The 25,686-nt window shown below is 36.5% G+C and overlaps 1 pseudogene; it reads left to right on the top strand.

Moving 5' to 3' along the window:
* The first annotated feature begins 1,820 nt into the window (after positions 1–1,820).
* Positions 1,821–24,298, top strand: LOC140235891 (uncharacterized; annotated as a pseudogene).
* Positions 24,299–25,686: the final 1,388 nt, after the last annotated feature.

Raw genomic sequence — 25,686 nt, 5'->3', positions numbered from 1 at the left:
CTTACTTATGTCTGTTTATACTTTTATTAGCCCCTGAATCCCTTACATCAGTGCATATTATGATAATCATAAATTATATAATTATATATAATATACAATATTATATTATTATATAGGATGATATAGTAATAATGGGTGATGTATTCCGAAGCTCTGTTATTCCACAAACCAACCCACATTTCGTATTCTACCATGTTCGCTGATCCCCCCATTTATTTAATAGGGTTCATTAATTTAATCATCCTGTAAATTTATTCCAGAGGTTTGTTACTCAGAATTTTCTGAAGGACAGCTGAAGCTTTTCTGAAGGATGTATTATTCGGAATTTCGAACCATATTTCATTTTCGGATTAATAAAACTTCGGGAACCGTGAAAGTACAAGAATAAGCCAGTTCGTAGTTTCACTTTGCGCATGAGCAGAAACAAGGTCATTCGGACCAACAGGCATAATGGTTTTTAAAATCAGTGGGATAAGCATCTGTAATGTAATGATTATTCGTGAGATACTTATAAATGCTGCTTGCCAGCACATCCACCTGACAGCAAAAGTTGTATTTGGCAATATCAATAAAAAGAGATTGTCAATACATTCAATGCAAAATAATGATATGGATGCTCTCCCAAGTGTAAATTGATGGATCGTTCTGCTCATCTGGTCTACGCAACTCTATTCTTTGTTTGAACAGGATTGTGAATCCCATACATTGTTATGTAAAACTTATGCATTATGTCGCTCTAACACGAGTTAAAGTGCCTCTAACCGACTGAGAAAAGAGAAAGGTCATTCGTACCAATGCGCCCATGAGCTAACTCCGAACTAGCTTATACCCGACACAATCCATGTGTATAACTGTGCCTCGGATCAAGATTAAAGCTTTCGTACTTCAGAAAGAAGTCATCCTATACTCATTCAGCTCACAAGCTAGACACCAGGTAAAACAGACCCATGAGGTAGACACTTCTACCTAAATTCTGAGATGTAATGTCCCGCTCGTGTCCAATTCGTTGGGCCTTATTTTCTTGGTGTTAATACTCGTAGTCTTTATTTGCGTAGTGTCTAGCTTGTGCATATTGATAGTTCGAGGGCCCCATTCACTTCAGTGTCGAGTTTGTGGGCTGTTTGACAATCGAGCTGTATTACTCATGAATGTCGGGCTTGTGTCGTACACCACTCGCAAATACAATGTACTCAATTTGTAACGTGTTCCTAACGGGAATTATACACAGGAAACACGATGGCGCGTGCTGTATAGCAGTTATCTCAACTGACACTAGTCTTCATCATAACTACAACTGATGTCGGCCATGCACTGATCTGAAGACTATTTGATCATTCTCCAATTCTGTTGTACAGGCAGCACTCCGTAATTACCTTCAGGTTGGTCTTTGGCCGCGGGAAAATAAAGCAGAACGAAAAGGCCAAATAAGAGTTTGTACGCTCTGTCTGGAAATCATTATTAAACACGATACGAGCAAACAAGCAAGTTTATTCCTCGTTGAACCTTGGACTATGTCTCCAACGATCAAACAGTGCCAACATAATGTTGTATGCTACATAATTTTGAAATATAAACATTTTAACAGCTAAAGAATAGCAAGCAAACGGCTGTGTCGCGGGCAGGAGCGTCACATTACTTCCATGCCCTCACAGAAGATTTAATTTTGTCCCGCAATGGTTTACAACTCGGGATGTATTCCACTATTTTCTGGGGTTTTTTATGATTATTGTGATTACCTGGCAGTATTTTAGGACATTACAATCCAAACGTGTATTCAACTTATTCTTTATGAATCATCTCAGTCTCTCAGACTATCAGCGATGGATAGAATATACGACATCTTTCTCCTTTTGACACTGACTGCTCCTATATTCTGTGACCAAAATATGAAAGGTAAGTGCTACTTTGTTTTCGTGAATCTGTACTTAATCTATTCGTTGCCGAGGAATTACTCGACAGATCCGTCAAGTAAATTGCAAAATTCTGAGAATGTCTTAAAACACTATTATGAACAGAGTTGTTCGTTATTGTTGTTGTATCTCTTTTACCTAAACCGTTGGAAATTTAGCCAAATAAAGGGCCCAGGTTCGAACCCGAGTCTGGACTGAGCAATGTTGTGTCTAATCATACGTTCCTTCTAGCAAGAGACAAAACACTCTGTCCCTCGGATAGGACATACAATGGCGGTCCCGAGTATGAAAGAGTCACAAGTCATGCACGTACATAAGATCCCGCTTCATTCATTCATCGCAAAGAGCAGGGTTTTTAACCCGGTGAAATGGTCCAACCTCACATCCAACTGAACCCCATGGAAGACCAGCTTAACGTAGCTGAATATGGGCTATCCAGCCATCTTCTCAGGTGGAAATAACAACAAACAGACTTCTCTGCTTGCGTATAGATATGACCCGGCGTATGTAATAATATGTGGCTCACATGCTTTCGGTGGCTTCACGCCCATGAATTGGGTTCATGAAAGACATTAACCAGTGGGTGCTCTAGTTTCTGCTAGGGCGAGGCGCGCAGCGCAGCTGAGGGCATATATACTTAACACAGTCTTCTGTATTTTTAAAATGGGGCGATTTTCCGCATGTGTACCATCCTATAGGTGGAAATCACTGATCTTTATGGAAGAGCCCAAAGAGGTATTCCCAGTGATGGAGAGGAGAAAAATCTCTTTGGGAAGAGCAAGATCATCGATAGAAAGTAGCTGCATGCTTGGCGGAGGTCTGCGCTCTCAGAGTGCTTCTCTAGTTAAATGATTTTTAAGGAAAACATTCGTGGTGTTTCAACGGAAGATTATGGCATTAGATATTGACAGGATTTACCTGTTGCCATCACACTAACGTCACGATTTTTTTTTTTTTTTTTGAATTTTGAATTTTTGTTGATGACACTGTTGGTATTTTTCAAATCGTGCAAGAGTAAAATGGTAACATGACTATGTGCTTACGATGTAATATATGTCGTTCTTACATCTTATCTTTTGGATCACCTTCTCAGTGGGCTCCCAAACTTTTTTTCCTGACTTTTTTCTCCCCCCCCCCCTCCCCCCCCCCCTTTTTGCATCAGTTTGGGCATGAATACTGGGCTGGCATCATGCATACAAGAAATTTAGAGTAGAGAGCCATAATTATGTATAAAGTTCATTGCATGCATGCAATCACGCCAACTCAAATTTCTACTGTTTAGAGTCAATGATAGGCACTGCCCCCAACGTTCAAGGATGGAAAGGAGAAGACATGCTGTTGCGGTGCGACATCAAGGAGGAGCCTCTTGGTGTGTATTGGGAAAAGGAGGACTTCTTAAATCGCTAACAGAAGACACCTAAGGCGCAATATTTAGATGGAACTTTTGAGAGTTTTGAGGAACGGTTTGATATCGACAAGAAATTCAGCCTCGTCATCAGCAGCTTGGAGGTGGCGGATGAAGGTCGTTACTATTGTCTGGTGCTGCTGAAGAATACCCAAAGTTTTGGAAATTCTACCATTTTGACGATTAGCTGTAAGTAACACCTGTCTCTATTCCTGTCGTAATTAGTGAGAGGGAAAATATTGTTATGAAAGAGGTTACAGGTAAATGAAAAAAGAAGAAGCTTTAGACACTCAAGCTAACTGAAACGAAGGAGACGAAAGAACAACATGTCAGGGACAATTCGTCACAACAAGTGTCAAATTGACTTATCAAATAATGTTAGAGGCTCTGCCAATTTCAAGAGTAATCGTGGTGATGGATAACTGAGACTAATTGCTTTCAAACGTTCTGCTTGAAAGAAATACCACATGACACATGATTAAGTATATTGATGTTGTTAGTCAGAGCATGTTTACATACTGTTCATTTTGCCACAAGCACACTTAACCTTCCTTTTAGTTTCTTTTTGATAAAGCATTACATCATTTATAAAATTTGCTTCAGCGACATAATTATCTGGACTGTTTTTATATCATAAGTTTCACAGCAAACGGATAAATCAAGATAGTAGAGACAACTTTGTAAAAAAAAAAAGTAAAACCTAATTAGTATAATGGTTTTGTGTCAGAGAGGAAGATTAATATCTAAAAGTATCTATATTCTGTTAAACAAATAGACCTTGTCTTTTTTAAGGGGAGAGGGAACTTTTCCACATTGTGGTGTCATAGCAACTGTCCTATTTGACAGTAACGTTTATGCCTTAATCCTATAAAGTCCAAGGGGGGTACATTGTGCCCACTACCATATTTTCGTTTGCCACTCCTACACTCTTTACTCGATTTCAACCACATTTGATGACTTTTCCTAAAATCTCATTGCAAACATTTTGATATATAATTTAGCTATATCCGACGTTGCTTGTTACCATTGAAAAAGTAAACTTACAACCATATCCATCAGATTTTGCATGATTTTCTGTTCCAATTTCTGGTAACAATATAATAATGTACGAAGTGGAACTTATTTAGCTGTAATTTGCTGAAGGACCAAAATGTGAAGTAATTATGGTTGTGAATTACCCAAAAATGTTTTCCTTTTTATTTCCTTTATTTTTCATATGACATAGGCTTCAAACATTAAATATTTGAAAAATAATCGAAAATAAAGCATTATTGAAAGACCATCCTTTTATTTCGTCTTATCTTTTATTTTGTGCAATAACATTTGTTTATGATATCATCAATCTGCAAAATAAAAATTTCAGTATTTTGGAAATATGAAATGTGATACCAATATATGTACCCAGTTCAAGTAATACATCACAGGTTTCATATATTTCTTTCAATAAATAGTGCCACCATATGTTGACCTTGAGAAATTTCAACCATAACAAATTGTTAAGGTTGACTTGCTGTTCCTTTGTCGTAAATATGAAAATGGTCGCTATAAAATAGAAACATAAAACCGTGGATAAAGAAATCAAACAAAAGATTGTGCGTGTTTGACATGTAATTCTTAATATTTTTTTGTAAATAGCGCCCTCACTGGATTCCCTTGATAAATTCCAAATGTTGGGTCACTTAGAGTGTGAGTTGCTTTCCCCGATGTGTGAAATATGACGGTCATAAATCAAAAAATTAAGGAGTTATATATGGAGAGGGAGCACAATGTGAACCCCCCCCCCTCTCCCTTGGACCTGGAAGGTGTCAAAATAGCTTGGGCTTTAAAGGGTTAAAACAAAAGAGATGTAGACTGTGGGCAGTAAGTGTGCGAACTTTCTGTGTAAATCAGCGATGAAAAATGTTTTGAAACAAAATATTACTTTTTCCCTTAAAACAGCAGTTTCTACAAAAGAGTTACAATAGAAACCACAAATTTTATAACAAAGACTTTTGATGACCGAGTTTTATATGACAAACATAATTTTCACTTGTAAAAGAAATACTCAGACAGGTTAAATCACTTGTCTCACATTTGCATTTGGCACATTTACCAGCTTGATTACACTATGAACAATGATTTTTCTTTTCGTTTCAATTTGTTACGCTGTTTCTGTTTACGTTTATCATTATTACTTATGAATTGTTAGACACATTAACAGTAATTTCGGTGTCAAATCGATAAAGCTATATAGATGTAATCATCCTAAATTTTGAATTTGAATGCAAGCAGGTGAGTTTTGTTTATTTTGTGTTATCAACCAATTGTCATAATTATGTTTCTTCATCCTGAGCATTGTTCAGATTTTAGTCTCAATTGTAAAATAGCAAATCCAATCGGAAAAATATAGTATCAGATGAAATCATGTGATGTCAGTTAGTTGCCGAGTAAAGATTAGGATACGTATATAACATATACGTCATTTCAAAATGATGTTCTAATTTTCCTAGCGATGGCATCAGGACATACAATTGAGGAGTGTGCTGATAGAAGTCAATCTCGTCAAAACCGGTGTACATATCAATATCCCTCCAACACCCCTTCCTTTACTCTAACGTGTGTCGTGAGTGGATTCAAACCTAACATTTCCATGCTATGGACCGAGGAGTCGGGAAGGACACTGATTTCCGTGGTTTCACAACAGAACACACTTCCTGATGGCACATACGAGAGGTTCGAGACAATCACTGTTTCAGCCAATCACGGGACAGAGCAAACCTTCATGTGCGTTGCTGCCGGTGACTCGCTGAATGGAACGTCGACGCGAGAAATCACAGTTCTGCCTTTATCAGGTTCTTGAAACGTTGCTAATTTTACGTTCCTGAGTAATAAGTGGCAAACAATTATTGATATTACTTATAGCAATGTTCTTGTTGAGATTTGCAACGTGGAAGTATAATTCGCTCATTCATATCTTGACCAAAGTAACCTTTCCGCACAAAAGTGTCTATTTTGCTGGTCTCCAATTTACTATAAAAAAAAATGCATTCAAAAGAAATGTTAACCAATTACAAAGAATACAAAGTAGGAGGACAAGAAGAGAACAAAGAAGAAGAAACTTACTTTCTTTTTCTTTTTTTTGCGTATGAAGTGTAGGCCTTGTTTGCCTAGTGCCGGTCTCTTGACCTTTTCACCTAATGTTAAGCTGACAGGCTGTATATGACAAGTCAGCTATGTGACTCGTGGACCTGGACTTTTTATCAGTATCGAGCTCTTTGGCCGTATGACTCACGGGTGTCGGTCTGATAGGATCTTTAAATTAAAAGTGTGTCCTTTGAGTAATTTTGTCATCATAGTGAGGATATGTTTTCAGGCAATCAACCACTTTGTTTTCACTATCAAACATAATCCTTCACAAACACACACACAGACACACACACACTCAAACACATATACTAAAATATCAACTTTGGATTCTATATCTAAGATTCATATGTGTTTATTTTAATGTCTTCTAAATGAAGTAATGAATGAAAACGTGTTTAATTTGTGTCTCTATCAACTTTCAGGAGAACGTTTGGGTCTCATCATTGGTCTCACTGTTGGTATGCCTGTTGTCATAGTCATCCTATTTCTCTCTTTTGGGAAATATCTGCAAAGCAAACACCCGGACTACCTACCTCGTAAAGGTATTGGTTTATTTTCTTCAAGGTTAGATATTTGCATTTGTTGCGTCAATGATTATGCGCGTGTGTGTCTGTATGTTCGTGTGTCTGTGTGCCTGTGTGTGTACGTATGTGTGTGTTCGTATAAGTGTGTTTTTCTTTGTTTTTATATATGATTTTGCGCGTGTGTGTCTGTATGTTTGTGTGTCTGTGTGCCTGTGTGTGTACGTATGTGTGTGTTCGTATAAGTGTGTTTTTCGTTGTTTTTATATATGATTTTCCGTAGTTTTGATACAAAAAATATAAAAAAACTATTACTTATACATGTACTTGTCAACATTACGGAGACCGAAAAATTGTCCCATGTAGGTAATACTTCCAAATTTATTATTAGCGATGATCTCTCTATGTCAAATAAAACACATAATTTTTCATGAAGTAATGAATCATACCACACATCGAAAGCGTATATTCTTTAGAGAATCTGGTAGTGAAAAAGGGAAAAACGAGAAAGGTATTGACAATAAGATTGCCCCTGATATACCGTGTGTGAAAATTATTATTTATAGTGACGCTCTTGTTGTTATTGATGATGATAATATTTCAGGATGTGGCTGGAACCCCTGCTGGCGAAGACCAAACATACCAGAAAGATTTCACGAGGAAGAAGAATTAATGCCGAGTAAGAAAAATATGTTGATAATCACAATCTTATTCGTTGTTTTGAAAAAGCGCATTATTCTATTATGCACAGTGACTTTTACATTTTCAAGGTTATAAAACTCATCTCTGTATTCTTTGTGCAATGATACAGTTGTATTATTGTAACACAGTTATTAGAAAAGAAACGATATCTCATATTACAGGCCTTCTTTCTCTCTCTCCCTCTCTCTCTTCATCCCCCCCTCTCTCTCTCTCTCTGTATACATGTCAATATTCCTAAGTGTCTGCGGGTATCTACGTACACTCTTACATTTACACTATTGATTTTTTTTTTTCTTTTTCCTTTCATTTGGTTTCTCTTCTAAGAACCACCATCGCTTACAGAGGAACAGATACAGCAATGCAAGGAAGAGCTAAAGGAGTATTACCGTGTGTCACGAAGCAAGGTCATGGTGGATCCACTCAACTTTATGGAACGTGTTGAATTGGATGATATCTATGCGAATTTAAGTATAATAGACCAAAGCAGCAAGCGTAAGATACCAATAACATACGACGATCTTCTGACCAACAATAAAAATGGAAATCTTTCAAAGCGACTGCTGATCCAGGGTGAAGGAGGTGTCGGTAAAACAACACTTTGCGCTAAGATTACCTGGGACTGGTGCCAGGGTAGGATTCTCCATGATCTGGACATGGTACTCCTAATACCTCTTAGAGATATTAAGAACGCAACAAGTATTGGTGGTATTGCCAAAACGTACCTCTCTCATTCAAATACGTTAACGAAGCAGAAGATAGATGACTATATTTCAACAAATCTGAGTAGAATTCTCATTATATTTGATGGTTTCGATGAGTTTCACGAAAAATTTAGAAAAACGAGCAGCAGTGAGGTCATTCGTATTCTAAGAGCAGAGCAGTACAATTCATGCAGAGTAATTGTGACAACACGCCCTTGGAGGACAAGTGATTTTATGATGGACAAGAGTCTTGCCGAAACTTACACGTTTCTAAACGTCGAAGGATTTAACAAGGAGAATTTATCAACTTATATTGGGAGGTACTTTCGGATTAGAGAGAAGGACAATCTTGCAGAAAGCTTAATGAGTTTTATGGAGGACAATGATGTCATCCGCTCGAACATGGCCCCGTTTCCTATTTATTGTGCAATGCTTTGCCTATTGTGGAACGACTTCAGTGAAGAAAGGCGAAGAGAAATGCAAAAATTGCACACTTTCTCCCAGATTTTTGGAGAAATGATCTCTTTCCTTAAAGAACACTACGCATCAAAAAAATGTGAAAATCTACAAAATGAGAACATTGTTGAACATTTAAAGGAAGCTGGTAGAGCAATTCTGGAAATAAGTGAGATAGCGTTCGATGGTTTATTTGACATGAATCTCTCATTTCCTGAAGAACGATTCAGAGAGTGTCATGATGCCATGGTCACATGCTGCAGAGTGGGAGTTTTGACTATAGAAAAAGATGTCATCACAAGGGGACGTCGGCGCGATGTCAACATTTCATCATTGGTTACATCAACTGTTTCTTTTCCCCACAAACTGTTTCAAGAATACATTGCAGGGGTATATATTGAGTATTTATTCGACAATGACCGTGTTAAGTACGATAAGGTGAGAGACAAACTTCTTAGTCGACCTGGGGAGTTCCGCTACGTACTCTACTTCACGTCAGCTTTAGGGAATGAAATCGGCCTGGATATCATTCAGGGCCTAGTGAAGTCTTACCCTCAAAAGGAGCTCTGCGTTGACGTTGCGTTTGAGTGTCACACTGAGGAGGCAGCAAGGGCAGTGGGAGAACGATGGCATGAATACACACTATCGTCCGCCTCACCAGAACACACAGTGTTAGGAGTGGTGTTCATGGCGCGCTACAACCAAGTGGTGAGTGATACAACTTGAATATTGATTTGAAATATGTCAGAAAATATGAAGGGTTTGTTTGCAAAAACCGATAAGTCCATTTTTGAATATTTTGAAGTACGATTTCTGTCATAAAGAACAAAATAATACCTTTTAAATGATATATTTGTCACTATATATACAGGTATATTTTTTAAGTTATGGTCAAAAGAAGCACAAATTTTCTTATTATTCTCTTTATTTTTCTTGACCTTTAATCGCAAATATCTCCATTTGGCAAATATGGACTTATCGGTTTTTGCAAACAAACTCTTCATATAATGTCGAACGAAAATAACATTCCTTGTGTGTGGGGGTGTGTGTTTGTGTGTGTGTTTCCCCTGTGTGAATTTGAGTGCATACTCTACAACCTCAACAGCTTTATTAACATTTGTATTGTTTGAATTTAGGTCAGTTTATGTACAAATTGATAAATAATTGCCTTCCTTTTGCGTTTGATTCCATGTTTATTCAAAATAAAACTGTACATTCATACCCCACGAGACAAATCAATGAATTCCAAATACCACTCTCTAGGACGGTTTTTGCAAAGTCTATACATATGTATCCTCCTTCGCTGGAAGTAAATTTTGGAACTCCCTTGACAGCAGCATAAAATAATCTCTAAGTTTTAACACTTTTACTTTGAAATTAAAGAAAATGTTTAGCAATTCTTATATCACTTTGGATTTGCATTTCGAAAGTTGCTAACTGATTTCTTTGCTGTCAATGTCTTTACTTTGTTTAATCTATTTCATAACTGTTATATATATTACTTATAGATAGTCCACTTCTTGGTATTAAAGACCAAAGTCTTATGTGCCCTGGCATTGGCCCTTGAACTCTTCCTCCTTTGCCCTTTTCTCTCTCTCTTCCTCTGTCTTCCTGTCCCCCTATGGCCTTTGACCTCCTATTTATTCTTTCCTCGCGTATGTAAGAGAGCAGCTTTGCTTTTGTCTGTGTGTGCGTTTTGTGTGCGTATACTTATTTTATTTTCTGTTTCCCGAGGACTATGTCAAATTGTCTTGTTACATTATTACAATAATTTTCACGACTCACGAGTCGACTGCATTCTACAAGCTTGGCTTTTTAGCAGTACCCTCCATTTCCGACCTTTTCTTTCTTATGATTCAGTCACATTTTGCCCATGTATTTTTTTTTCAATTAGTATGTTTATTGAGTCATGTTAACAAATGACGTGTATCTAAATTTCATTTGGAAATGTAATAGTTACATTGTACTTAATTTGTTTATATGAAATTGTCATATTATATGTTTTGGCCGGAAATGAAAAAAAAATGAAAATGAAATTAACATTCTTTTTAGACCTGGAACAGGCCCTATTATTTAGGGAAATCGTTTCTATATAACAATCTGTGCAATTGTATTAACGTTTGTAAGTATTATTGTTATGTAAAATAGTTGCCCTCCTCGCATGATACATTATGATGACTTGATGTGAAAGTTTAATCTGAATTGCCATGCCACTTATGTCATGTCTTGTTATTAATCACAACGTTTGGTGGTAAATTATATGAAACGTTTTTCGTCGTGGCTTTTAGAAAAAAAAAATGTTATGAGGAGTCAAGCAAAATGTTCTTATTGCAAAATAATTGGACTCCACGGAGTTTCAACGCCTACTAAAATGAGACCCTTTGCGAGAGTTGCATTTGTCAAACTGCCCTTTGTAGTAATCATCCAACTTTGGCTATAATAACGACGCCGTGTATATTAAAGGGAGATGTCAAACTGAGTATCGTGTATAGTGTTTTGAACATACAGCTACTTAAGGGCACCTAACACGAGTATTGATGTAATGCAATCATATTCATCGCCCTCTACCTTTCTCATCAAACTGAAAATGCATTCTTTCCTTCCCGAGTTGTGATTAGTGAAATGACGATATGAATAGAACCTGTATAGAATGGTCCTTTTATTTCTCTGTGAGTTTCAAACCTCCAGTCAACAGCGAGTACTTTATCAACCTTATTCTTCTGAGAATAATTTATTTCCTCTACTGTCAATTCATGTTCGTTCTATCAGCAGTCGCTATATATGGACCTAATGAAGTGCGGAAGAACTGTGTCACGTGACTTGGCGGAGGGCATGTGCTCCAGCAGTGTACTCCGTAAGGTACGTCTATGGTGCTCACAATTTCACGTGGAATTCTACAAGATCCTCCGGGCAGAGGCTTCAAACTGTCTGGTAAGAAATTTCATGTATCATTATGATCTACAACACATGTCTTTATGTACAGACTACAGATGAAGTGTTACTAAGATATTTCAAAGAGGAAATACATTAAATGGATGATAATAAGAAATGTAAAGAAAACAATCTTAGGTGTAAACAATGTTTCCTTGCAGAAAAAAATCTTCTCGAACAAAGAATCCAAGTTACATCTGAAAACATATACTCATCATGTTATAGTAAGTGTTTCAAAATATATATATATATATGACGAGTTTGTTTGCAAAAACCGATAAGTCCATTTTTGAAGATTTGGAAGTACGGTCTCTGTGATAAAGTACAAAATAATACCTTTTAAATGATATATTGGTCACTACGGTACATTTTTGAAGTTATGGTCAAAAGAAGCAAAAAATTTCTTATTATTTTCTTTATTTTTCTTGACCTTTAATTGCAAATATCTCCATTTGGCAAATATGGACTTATCGACTTTTTGCAAACAAACCCGTCATATATATATATATATATATATATATAATATGAAGGGTTTGTTTGCAAAAACCGATAAGTCCATTTTTGAGAATTTTGAAGTACGATCTCTGTCATAAAGTACAAAATAATACCTTTTAAATGATATATTGGTTACTACATATAAAGGTATATTTTTGAAGTTATGGTCAAAAGAATAAACAATTTTGTTATTTTCTCTTTATTTTTCTTGACCTTTAATCGCAAATATCTCCATTTGGCAAATATGGACTTACCGGTTTTTGCAAACAAACTCTTCATATTTTGACCATTAAGAGGGAAAATCCTTAACCACTAACGAAGAACATAATGCGATCTAAATTATAGTATGTAAGTTTGAGTGGAATCAAGGTCAACTTGTATAGAATAAAAACATCGTTACAAATAAATGGAATGTTTCTAGATATGAATATCACCGCAAAAGTGATGTTGAGGGCATCATAAATCAACACAAATCGACATGCATTTAGATTTCAGGGGCCCTTTAAGGTGAAGGATTGTCCCCAATTTTGGCTGCAGCTCTTCAACTCTCCCTCCCCCCCCCCAAAAAAAAAAAAAAAAATGCTCTCGAAGCTGGCATCGCGGTAAACTATGACTATATATGTAGTCACTTCCTGTAGACCCAAAAGGCAACACAGAAACAAGGCTGCAATAATATATTATGGTCAATAGAAAGGCGCACCTGGCATCCTTTTCGATGCCATCGTCTTTATCGTCAACTAAGCTTGTTATTAGAATCAATTGAGTAATATGTTGTTTTCCCATCTTCTTTGTGACCAACAGCAATAAGCCCTCAACATATTCTTGTCCTCGCTATTCTGCTGAATATCTTCGCAAAGACATACAGGAAGTGGATACTATAAGATTACATCAACTTTATTCATTTGCGTAACGAATGACAATCATCCCTCAAAGTCAATGCAAACCAGGTTATTATATGCAGGGTTCTAGAGGAGAATTTACAGGGATTTTCACTCAGTATAAAGCTGCTACAAAGATGGGGAGGAAGGAAGGCTTCTGTTAGATCCGGCGTCCGCGGACATGTAGGCGAAGGTACCTCTCCATCTAAGAGTGCACACAAAGTTGACAATAACATTCGAAACGCCTGACATATATTCCGCCTTAAAGCATATATACTTCAGGCATAACATTACATAGCGACGAATGAACCCCATGATGATTGTGCACATAATTATATAGGCGATTGTTTACTATCATGATTTTAGGACAATGGATGTTCTACTACAATGGGAAGTTATATCAGAAACCGAATGGATTATGACGTGCAGTGAGTATTTCTTGCGGCAATCATGCATGGGTAAATACCTCTTGTCGAAATGGAAACTATCTTAGTCTCGCCACTGTCGTGACTGTGTCCGTGTAGAAGTGAATGAGTGAAAAATAATATCTCAGACATCTCAAAACCGATTTTCATCAAATAAACTTTTGATTCCCCCTTAGAATTGCATGCTCTTTGACATCTCATAGAGTGGTTTCTGAATATCTCGCAAAACGTTAAAAGCTAAATCCTCACCCCGACCAGAACTGTACACACCCTTTAATGGCGAACGATAAAGTCAATATTGAACCAATGGGCGTTTATAAGGCAATCTAGGGATAAGACAATATGCACAAAGTGTCCGTTTGGGAACTAAGTCATTTGGCAAATAGTAATAAAAATGACTTTCGTATGGGGGACTTTGATAAAAAAAAAGGAAATGTAAACGCAATCACCTTTTATTATTTTTTTATATATTTATTTTCCGAATAAAAACAGCAACAAAACAATAATCGTACAGTCAACAGAATGATTTTTTTTTTTTTTTTTTTAAATACGGCTGGATTGCTCTACTTAGCTGTGCCTACACGATACAGCTGTTCTACCGAGGGGTCCAGGAACAGAGTAAATTATAAATGCAATAGAAAACATTGAATGCGAAAAACAAAAACCCCAAATCAAAAAAAAAAAAAAACACCATTAGTATAACTTTACAACAATTTCTAAAAAGAAGGGAGCAAGAATTAGGCCTAAGTACCTCCCCAACCTCCCACCCTATTTTGTAAGCTTGATATTTATCTTAATATGAACATTATGAAAAGGGAATGCAAATTACAGGTACAGTTTATTTTATGCCACATTTAAATCAAGGGTATTTCAGAATAACATTAATCATTTTATTAAAACTGGTTACACTCAAACAGCCCTTGGGCTCTGAAGGTAATTCATTATAACTGAAAGCACCTCTCTCTCCGACAATATTCGGTCCTGGCTTTTCGCCGTGAGAGGGTACCATTTGAGCGGAGAGAGTGATTTCGGGACATAAAGTTAAATGATTCTTTAAGATGTTTGGCACTGTAGTCATGGAGACATTTGGAAACCATGGAATTTAAATGCTTTTTTGCGCCTTACGTTTAAAAAAATCCCAGTTTAGCATTTGGTGAATATCATGATTTTATACGTGCTTATATGGATTTGTCCCAAGAATTATCCTACCCGCCCTATTTTGTAACTTTTCTATTTGCGAATCATAATTTCAGCGAGGCCAAGTCATAAATTAAATCGGCATAATCAAACAGAGGGAGTATAAGAGAATTATATGATAGTTTTAAGCATGTTTCATTAACAACATGACGAAGTCGACTAAAATATTTTACAAGTTTACCAGCTTTACCAAGTAATGTATTGATGTGAACATCCCACTTTAATTGCTGGTCAAGTGTAACTCCAAGGTACTTAACTGTTTCTTTGTGTTTGATCGCCTGCCCGCATAACTTTATGCGAAGGGCATTGCGGCGCGATAATAAAGAGCGAGAACCAATAAAAAAATATCCTAAGTCTTTTGGAGATTTAGACTAAGTTTGTTAACGCACATCCAATCATGATATTCTTTTAAGATCGTTGTTTAGAACGTTTTCAGTATGGATAGGGTCATTATGTGACAAGTGAATGCGACAATTCTTTACTTGACTGACAATGTCATTGATATAAATCACAAAGAGAACTGGCCCCAGGATAGAGCACCGTTGGACACCATGGAGTATATCTGAACAATTTGACATAGAAGAATTTAAAAATGTTCCGACTTTTAGATTTGTTAAATAGCTTCTAAACCAAGCAAGACAAGCGTCAGAAAAACCCCATTCGCTTTAGCTTTTGCAACATAATGAATGGATCCACCGTATCGAACGCCTTCTTCAAATCAATGAAGATTGACCCTGTGTAAAGACCTCTGTCGATGGCGGCCAAAAAGTCATCCGTGACTTTTAGCAAAGCAGTGGTGGTAGAATGTTTCTCTCGAAAGCCTGACTGTGCTGTAGAAAGCAGATCGTTTGTTTTTAAATAACTTGTAAGCTGCTTTTGTACTATATTTTCAAGATTTTTTGAAACACAGGGTAAAATCGCAATTGGGCGATAATTTGTAGGACAAGATTTATCACCTCACTTGAATAAAGGAATGAGTTTGGTCATTTTCCACTGAATGTGGTTGATTGATTGATTTTATTTCTAAATTTCTTTGTCATATAAAAATGAAATACAAAGTCAATTGAACAAACTAATTGAATACAGTGTAATTTAAATCTTACAGTTAAAACAAATGACTAATTCTAATATTTTACTTTTTCCCCTTACACGATGCAAAATAGAAATAAGCAAACTATTTCGTGCATACATTTATGCAAAAATACGTTACAGTATATTTATTGCTCAAAAACAAATTATGCAATTATTCTTGATGCACAGAATTCAGGAGACCATTATCATAAGCAAACGCTTGACGAGGACAATAGCCTCAGAAATTATTGTCTATGTAGAATACAACATTAAGAATATAACATATAAATTACAACTTACTGAGTGGCGATAAAGAGAAAGAAAGAGAAGAATGAGGGGACAAAGTGCAGTGATGCATTGTGCAAGATGTGAAGTATTAAAAAAAATTATATGCGTTCTTTTCTGATGCTTTAGGAACGATAGTTTGTGCGTTTACATGGTACCATTATCATTATAAGAACGTGTAATATCAGGAAAAAAAGAAATAACAACATAACATGTTAAGCGGATTCTCTGACTGCAAAATCAAATTTGGAAAAATTGATGCTCTTGGGATATCAATGTGATAAACCTCATTTTTAGAGAACAACAAACACTGTCTGTAGCAACTCGATACCATAGCACAACAGAAAGATGAGAGCGGGGAAAAACATTGTTCTTTTTATCTCAACGTAACATGCATCGTCGATGTTCCACACGTTTTTCAATATGCAAAAGAAGAGCAAGATACAAGTAAGTAAGCGTCTTTATGCAAAGGTTGATACAAGTGTGATATCTTTTATTCGTAGTATTTCTAATCTCTTGTTTTGATAGTCATTTGCAGGTTAAGTATCTCGCCATCAAGTAAAATGCTATTTTAAGTTGTAATTAACTACAGTCAAACCTGTCTTAGCGGCAAACTATCTATGGCGACCACCTGCTTTATAGCGGCCACTGAAAAATCCCCCGCACGAAATTTCTTTATCAGAGCCCTTATATAGCCGTCACCTGCCTAACGCGGCCAGTGACCAAAAAAAAAAAAAAAAAAAAAAATAGTTGAACCATTAAATCAGCCATGAATATACGTTGGCTTTCTTTTTCATTGCGTATTATACATTCTACCGAGTCCTATCTCAGTCACAACCACACAGACATGATTGACAAAATTAATGCAGCTCTTTGCCGTGAAAAGCCGTCTTTTGAATACCGCTAATTTGACACGATTGACTAGAACTAGGCTCTAGTAATGTCGCTCTAAATAAAGGCTACAAGGACAAAGACAGCTCCTAATAACATCGTAGAATTTGAAGAAGATTAAAATACCTTTGAATAAATAGGTCACTTGTCTGGGTATTGTGTGCTGCTTATGTCAGTTTCGCACATCATCAATCCCTAACATTCATTCGTGAACCCCTTTCATGTAAACCGGCACGAACCAGTGCGGTTTCTCAGGCCCGAAATGTTGTTTTAGAAATCAAAAGAACAGAAATAGGCCAAAAAAAAAAACAAAACAACAACAACAACAACAAACAGAAAACAATAAAATGAAGCAAATTGTACACACACACACACACACACACACACACTCCATATAATAGCAGCACATGCAAACTAATTTGCTTGTGGTTTTTGTTTGAATAACACGCGGTATCTTATGCTATAATACAATGCAAGTGTTGACATTAAAGCTGGCCACAGACCTGTCTATAGCGGTGACATTTGTTGTTTCCCTTGGATAGCCCCTGTAGACGGATTTGACTGTATCTGTAACTAAATATCATATTCAGCGAGATAATTCATCTCGCCATAACGACATATACTATCTCGTGAGGTCGAGTTTACTGTATAATTCATGTACAGACGACATTCACATTTTGTGAAGGGTACTTGTTTAAAGAGTGTAAGTGTCTCTGCAGGTATAACACACGTGTACATGCATTTGGAAACGACTTTTGTACAGCAAGGTAGATTTTATGTCACCATGACAATTTTTATTTTTCAGGAAGCAGACTTGGAACGCCATATCGACATAATATACTTTTTTTTTTTTTTTTAAAGAAGTTAACATGGAATGATGAACTGCTTGAATAACAGTGATAGTTTATTAGATTTATAAACCAGGACCCAGATCGGAGCTTACCAGGGAGCAGCGCACTGTACGAGTTTGACTGCAGTCACAGACAGACAGAAGTGATCAATATACAGTGTGAGGGCGCTATTATGTGGGAGTTACTTCATGTGGAGACAAACATTGTAGATGAAGTAGAAGGAAGGAAATTAGAAATGTTGCTTTATTGTTCTCTTCCTTTAATTCACTGGCTATTTGCTCGAAAGTTCTGTTTCTCTTGAAAAACAATTTTGATGTTCTCATTCTATTGTATGCATCACGCTTTTTGCAGTTAAAGTCGGGGAGCCTGGTTATTTCAGAATAATATGATGCTTCGAATAACGATATGTAATAAATCAGACAGTACGTTGTATCCTGCTTGCATTTTATAGCTACAGGACTGTACATTACAATGTTGAATTGTTCACTAACGGTATATTCCTCTTGATTAGGCAACATTAATGTTCAATAACAATGTTCAACAAATGCTCTTTCCTTTAGAGATTGCCTTCATAAATTTACTCCTCTTACATGTCTTGTTACTGTTCAAGGAGACTTTGAGACTATTTCGTCCAGTTTTGTCGCGCCTTTTTTGTGCACACGGGTCATCAGATTGATTCTTATCTTTTTAACAATTTCACCCATTATTCATTATGTTTTATGATATCATTTTTACTTTGATTCACTCGGTGTACATGTGGATCGTTATGACTGGCAATACATGCATTGATCCGAACCTGACCAAGAACGGTAGAAAAGCATGTGATATTAACTGCCATTAAGTATGAGGATCACGGACTATAGGGAATGACGAAGCCATGTTTCATCCACTGACTCAGCTGGTAGGGTTTGTACACTCCTAGGCCTATGTGTAAAAGGAGAGTACATTATACTGCTTCCAATAAATTTGTTATTTATTCTTATCGAAACGTAATCATATGGCGTGTTGATTAAGTAGAAAAAAAATGGCTTGATCTTACGTCCATAGCTTGAAAATGTCCGCACATTACATCATATGATGATCTTCGACCCACCTCTGCAATGGTCTCTTTCCTTCGCGTTCAATTATTCCTTCTTTCCATTTTCACACCACTCCATTAATCTCTCTTTTATTAGTTTCACATTTCGAATCCGTTATTCTTTTCAGATTGAAGATCTGAAATTCGATCTTAGCAGCAGTGATGATGATATCCTAAATCAGTCCTCGGTGGGAGAAGACTTGGCCCAATGGGTGTGTGGTATGCCACGTCTTTCCAAGTTCACCCTAGTGTACCTCTACTTGCCCAACAGTTTCTTCTCAACAGCAGCCACCTTAGCATCATCATGTCAGGTAGGTAGTATTTGACTATAATTGATGTGAGTCGTGTAGTGTTGGGAGAGGACTGCATTTTTTTTTTTTCGAGAAGTGAAAAAAAGAACCTGTATTGTAGGGTAGTAAATAGACTCCTTTAGCAAATCAATCCTATTTTACTTGATATTGGCATAACATTATTTGTAACTATAATCCTCCTCAGCATTGTGACATTCAATGCATAAACGAAAGCATATAGGTATGAACACTTTTCATGCACTGACAAATGTATGGAAATCGAGTGCAATGCGTTTCTTCCGTTATCCGGTTGGGCTTTACACATAAAGTATTTTCTTTACTGACGATAAAATGTTTCTCTCCGTTAAAACATGCGCTGTTTTCGTAAGATCAACGAGTTTATGATAGTTTCTCCACTTCGACTAGCTTTACACTAGTTCCTCCACTTTGACTAATTCTTGGCGTATACACTGCAAACTAGTACAGCATACAATTTTATGCTAGTCAGACTTGATTGACTAGCTTTGGGTTAGTAAACCATGGCCTGATTTAATCCAGCAGAGCATTACTAGCTGCATTGCCGCATTTTACTATCATCATGTTCGTATAGCAATTTTTACTAACCGTGCTCGACTAGTTTAATGCTAGTCAGGCCAGGAATTGACCCATTTAGGTTGTGTGTGTTGTCTTGCTATTCAAATTCTTCAAGTAGCTTTCATATCGTCTCAACTATGAAAACAAGCGCTATTGTCAGTATGTGGGACCACTGGTGGCAAATGACATGCTACATGTACCTCCCAGTGTTGTTTGAGTCTAAAAATGCAAGAGAGAGGTGGAATAGACTTGTTGTAATGCAGGAAAGTATAAACTATGATTAAATGTAGGAAATAGACAAAGAATTTCCAGTAGAGAGAAGGTACATCTAAAGTGAGCTTGACAAAGCTACAGTATATGTTCGAAAGTAGTATTAAAGTCATTCAAATGCAGGGACTGGGTTATGTCATGTTTCATCATTCAAATTATCATTAGTGATTGATTAGTTAATGGACAGTGTTCGTGGGGGTTGGTGTTTTTGTCTATTGTTATGTGTTCAACAGATTCTTGCACACAGGTTTTTTTTCTCTCTCTCTCTCTGAGAAAAAAAAAAGTTGTTTTATTTGTGAGTATAAGGTGTTTTTTTTTTGGGGTTTTAGATAGTCTTCTGAAAGGGAACCTCAAGATATTTTTGTTAATCTGCCTTCTTACCCCCCCCCCCCTTTTTTTGGGGGGGGGGGGGAGGGAGGGGGAAGATGGGTGTCATTTTACACGTTATCGTGGATTGCTAAAAGCGGTTCTATGTGAATTCTTGTCACAGAGTAGTTCTAGAAATAGGCTCATGAAGAATGTTTTGTGTCACATTAAGAATAAAGTCCGAAATAAAAAGGAAAAATGGTTACACACAGCAACAGGCTATCTATGGCTAGCATCAAAGGAAACTGCTACGATAAAGGAAACAACTAGTAGGGCGCCCTCATGCACTACACTTGTGTACACTGTGTATTTCGTGTGCATGCAATGCATTTGGACACAAGATTAAAAAAGAAAAAAAAAAATGGAGGAATAACATGAAATGAAAGACGGATCTATGTTCGAACAGAAATCAGGCAAAGTTATGGATCAGAACAGTTCAGCCAGGTCTAACCAATAATAAAATAATGTTGTTCAAATAAAAAAGAATCATTGGGCGATATTAACACATTTGAAGGGTATTCATACATGTACATACGTTTCAACAAACAATGAATTAATCATAAATACAGTCAGTGCATTATTACGAAAAATGCAATCAATAAATTTTGATATTATAGGCCAAATTTCCATTAGTTTATCATCTTCAGAAGTCAAACGTTGCGAATATAGAGACAACAGCATTAATCTTTTTTTTTTTTTTTGCGCAATCCATTGTTAAACCATTCATTACTAATATGAGTAATATTATAGTCGTAAATATGGGCACATAGGCAGTTGAGTTATCTGCATGATTATTTCTGTTATATAATCTTCAAATTAATATCAAATCAAATCATTATCATTTTGACATGGGAGTACTTCAGTGCACTGCCAGAGAAACACATCATCAAATCACAAAACAGGTGTACGTACACTACACATTCACATCACTCAAAGTCACCAATGTGAATACAATACATTACTCAAGACAAACACACAAACACCCAGCCTGCCCGCCCTTTCCCATTAAACTACAATCTAGTTTAGTAACAAACATACACACAACATCCCGACAGAGAAACAATGCCCATAGAAAGATGATTCAAGTGAATATTCTTTAAGTCTTGATTTCCTTGCACCAAAGAGAAAAATGTTCAAAACACAAATAATAATTTCTGTTCTGCAACTCTTTTTTATAATTTGTTGTATTTGACTTGCCTTGTTGTCTTGCAAATCTTTGTTATGGCATTTGATGTGGGAAATAGGTGAAAACCCACTAACCTACAATACCGCTATTGATATTGTCTATTGTACACTTGTATTTTTTCTTGAAAAAATACTTTCCGACTTTAGTATTGTTTTTATGCGTTAGAAGATATCTGAATAAAAAATAATAATCTGAAACTGTCACAACATTTTCACCTTTTGTTTTGTCCTTTCACTAATTTGAAATATAATGACATCCCAGTGAAAAAAATGTCTAAGAATTTTTGAGATGCCATACATGTTTGTCCCTTTCAGTTCACAGAGGTCAACAATATTGGAGATACAAATGTGTAGGTTGAATTTTAATGAAAACAAAATTTGCTTCAAATACACTTCTACTTGTGAAGTCAGATGTGAATGAGTGAATGAAGAGTTTATAGTGTCTAGTGCTTTTGACTTGCTTTGTATCTACATTGCATCTCGGGAGTTAAGTGTCTATAGCAACCACCACCACCACCACCACCACCATCATCATCATCATCGTTGTCGTCGTCGTGTTTTCATCAACATCAATATCATTGTCATCATCATCATCCATAAATTTGGTCACCTGCTCTAGCCTACTCCTTGCATATCAACGTTGAGTTTACCACTGGCCCTTTCTATTTATTGAATTTGGTTGGCATACAAATTATATGGCATAATATTGTCACATTGCCATCATGATCATAATCCTAGTAATCATTTGCACATCCAAGCAACCATACCCCTCTTCATCGCCCCCCCCCCCATGTTACCAGTGAGGAATCATCATTGCTGAAACATCATTGTCATCACTTTGTCATCATTTATTGTGTCATCTCCATCTTCTTCATCACTACTTTCTTCTGGTATCCCCATCGTCTTACTCTATATATAATGGGCCCCATTGATCATGATAGTGTCGGAAGGAAAACTTTGAAGGCGTTTTTCTCGAAACTCTGATTTCCTTAATAAAATCATCGATATCTCTGCAACCGAGTACTTTTATGAGTCGTGCTATATACGAAATTAAAGTAGAAGAGTAGGGGAATAGAATAATGTCATGCGATTTTAAGAAAATTGTCCTCCCCCGACTTTCGGATCCTTTTGTTGTAGCGGGTCACATAATATGAGCTTTCACATTTTATTTTTATTTTTTATACACTTTATTTTGGATTTATCGGCCATTTCAAAATCAATATTTTTATCAAGTAAACTTATAATTCCTCTCAGAACTGTATGTCACCTTAGCAAGTCATATAGAGCACGTTGTCAACCGCGTAAATCCCCGCGCAAAAGCACGTCGCAGTTAACCTTGCTGCACGATACATTTTATTGGTAACGTATCTGATGTGCCATTACCATTCTCACACTATTATCTACCAAAAAAAAAAAAAAAACCAAACACACACATTCATTTTCTCCAACAATTCATGTTGTGTGATTAATCATTACCTTAAATATTTAAAAGCATCGAGCTTTGTTTTTATTTACAGTATCTTTCTTTTTTTTTTCTAAATGTAGCAAAGATAAAGTAACGTATCCGATATCAGCTCATCGTAACAGTATGCTTCCGCGGCTTCGGATCAGTATACTTTTTGTTTGTGTGTGAAGAGATATTCAATGAATAAATCATGTTTCCTTGTTTGCGATAGGTTGACTTTATTTAACGCATGAAATTACATTGCCATACGGCATTTCTTTGATCTTCTCTCAAGAGTCTGAAAAAGGGGATACGTATCTGATTGCGATTTGGCGACATGATGTAAATGATCTCTTAGAGAAATATCAAATCATCATAATATTATTGTTATGTAATATCTTTTTTCATTCAGGCACTCCAGCGGCAATGGAATGAGGTACAAAAGATTTGATTTCAATGGTATGTTAAACAAGTAACAACTTGTTATATGAGCGCTTCTTTGTCTGGCACATGCTCCTAACATGGGGTATTAAGAGTTACATCAAACTTCGATTCGTATTTCTTATAATATCCCGGATGTCCCAAAAGCTTCATTGATATGTATTTTACAGGTCTAACCTCTCGGATGGATATTCCTAAAAAAAGAAAAATATTATTTTTAAGGAACAAAATATCAGTTTAAACTGTATGAACATGCTGGCGACACGAAAATCAAAGTTTTGCACACTTCTTCTTTTTTTCTTTTTTTTTTTGGGGGGGGGGGGGGAATGGCTATTCAAAGTTATGGTTAGTCTATGTTTTCTTAATGTGATTTTTTGTTTTATTGAAATACAGAGATAACCAGGAGGGTTATAAAGTATAGAGTATTATGCAGGTAATGTATGTCTCAGGTCGCTGTATGATTGAGTGAATTCTGGAGATTATAATATTTTAGGAATAGGTATATTTGCATTTTCAGTCTGCTGAAGATGACAGTGATAATGTGTGATGAAGAATATTGATGGGATGATAAGGTTAGTGGAAATAGAATGGCAATAACAATGTGTAAATGTACAGGTTTTTAGAAATACTGCACTACGAGTGATACAAGTGGAATCCCCCTCCTTTTTACGTCATCAGGGCGAACGGGATCCTCCTCTTCCTCTCCCCCTCTTCCCCCACCTTTACCCCAGCAAACTGTCTTCCTGAACCCACGTCATGGGCATGAAGGCACCAAAAGCATGTGATCCATCCACACTCTACACATGCCAGGCCCCACCTCCTCTTGGAATTCCGCGAAAGCGAGATTCATGCTGATGTCGGAAATACGGGGCTGTGCCTCACTGATGACGTGTTAATTGACATGTTGTGCCGTACTGTTTTTCCTATTATAATATGATATGTTTAATGCGTCATACGATGAATCCTCCATTCCGATTGGTCAAGTGTGGTCACTAGTTTTTCCCATTTCCTTCAGTAAGAATGATATAGTTTCCGCCGACTGAATTCTGCTCAGACTTCACCAGACTGGCATTGATTCGCCGTAAATGGGGTATTACCAGTTTTGGCATACAGTTATAGTATTGACACAGTTTTTGCATTAGTTGAGGAATCACCTATGTGCAAATTTCTAACCATACTCATTCTTATTCTAACCATACTGCCTCGAAGCAGCCGATATTAATTTCTTTACAACATAATGAGGTGAGATTTACTAAGTTTTAGACATGCATATGATACGAGTTCTTTAAGATTCATTTCAATTCAGTGGACATTTATTCATTTTTTTTTTCGACAAAACATGCACATTCGTATTATAGGCGGCAAATTTGTAAAGACTCTTTGTAAAATAATAGCAAGATATTATGATACATCATTGACATAACAAAACATTGTAATACATCACCTAGGAGAACAGATGCGTAGTGTATAAAAAATGGATGGACCTACGGAACAGCCCGTGTAATAATTTTGGCCCTTCTTAATAACTTTATCAATACAACATACTTTGATTTCGGAAGCCCAATACCGAGAAAAAAAAAATGATATGTTAACAGGACTACAAGAGACATCAGTGACATACAAAGAAAACATAGAGAGAGAGAAATGTTTATCGGGAAGTGCAGCTGCAGCTCTACAATGTGTTTTTGAATGTGCAGAAGAAAAGGGAAATGAAGGAATTTCGGACATACATTGAAGAGAGACAACGCTACATTCGGGAATACGACTGAAGCAACAAAGTGATAGACAATGTCAATTTTGCATGTGGTAAAAGTCCTATATACAGACTTTCTTGATCACATGGAATTATAGAATAACAAACATACACACTAACATTCATTTTCTGTACATTTCTTTTAAACAAACAACGCATTATTAACAGCAACGTTAAATTCCGGAAACATCGACGTCCCAGTCATTAGGAACAAGTTACCCAAAGCTTAATTCACCAACGCATGACTCAGATTGTATTACAGCATTTTCATCGGAATGGTGTACCGTAACACTGCAATACTGAAATATACCTGAGATTGTGTATTTTTCCAAAGCTTAATTTAGCAACGCGTATAATGTCTCTGAATGTATTTAATTACAGTGTTTCATCGGAATGGTGTACAGTAACTGCAATACTGAA

The sequence above is a fragment of the Diadema setosum genome, chromosome 12 (assembly GCF_964275005.1).
Source record: "Diadema setosum chromosome 12, eeDiaSeto1, whole genome shotgun sequence".
NCBI classification, from domain to species: domain Eukaryota; kingdom Metazoa; phylum Echinodermata; class Echinoidea; order Diadematoida; family Diadematidae; genus Diadema; species Diadema setosum.
The sequence above is the reverse complement of the archived record's forward strand: the minus strand, read 5'-3'. Positions and strand labels throughout refer to the sequence as shown.